The following is a 672-nucleotide window of genomic DNA, read 5'->3' on the forward strand; positions in this document are numbered from 1 at the left end:
GGGGGGCATTGCTGATGGGGAGTCAGGTCGGCCTGGGGGGCCCCGGGCCGTGGCTGCGTCACTCAGGGATTCGGGGTGCGGGTCAGGGGGAGACCCTGGGACACGCGTTTAGGACCCGGAGCGGGGGACCCCGACGCTGTCTGACAGCGCACCTCCCTCCAGGGGGAACGAAATCGGGTTCAGCCCTGGCTCTGTTTTTGCAAATAAATTCCTTCTTGATACACAGGGTCGCGGGGCTGCAGGCCAACCTGTGAATTGAGGGACTTGCCACAGTGTCTCCTCCTGCCTGGACCCCCTGTGTCCCCGTATGAGGTCGGAACGTGTCCCCCAAATTCACACGTGAAAACTCCAACTCCCGGGACCGGGGTGGGGGGGGTGGGGGGGGAGGCATCAGGGGGGGGTCCAGTTGGGGGCAAGCATGCCATCCGTGAGGGTGACGGGGACAGTAGGCTTGGAGCCGAGCGGAACCAGTGCCCTGATGGCCAAGGGGCCACGGACGTCGCTGTATGTCCCCCGGGGGCACATGGTCACCCGCATTCTTATTCTCCTAAAGAACTGCCCAGCATCTCGCTCCCAGGGGGGCCCTCTCACCCCCGCCCCCCGCCCGCCCGGGGCGCCCACGGCGACCAGCCGGCCTCACCTTGAAGAAGGCCACGGTGGAGCCCTCCCGGC

The 672-nt window shown here is 66.8% G+C and overlaps 1 protein-coding gene across 1 annotated transcript in view; it reads right to left on the bottom strand.

Annotated features, from left to right (window-relative positions):
• The window catches only part of GRIK1 (glutamate ionotropic receptor kainate type subunit 1), a 74,444-nt gene that overhangs the window by 21,403 nt on the left and 52,369 nt on the right, over positions 1-672 (bottom strand). The gene's annotated exons all lie outside the window — the stretch shown is intronic.

Source organism: Myotis davidii, unplaced genomic scaffold (assembly GCF_000327345.1).
Source record: "Myotis davidii unplaced genomic scaffold, ASM32734v1 scaffold552, whole genome shotgun sequence".
In the NCBI taxonomy this organism is placed as follows: Eukaryota; Metazoa; Chordata; class Mammalia; order Chiroptera; family Vespertilionidae; genus Myotis; species Myotis davidii.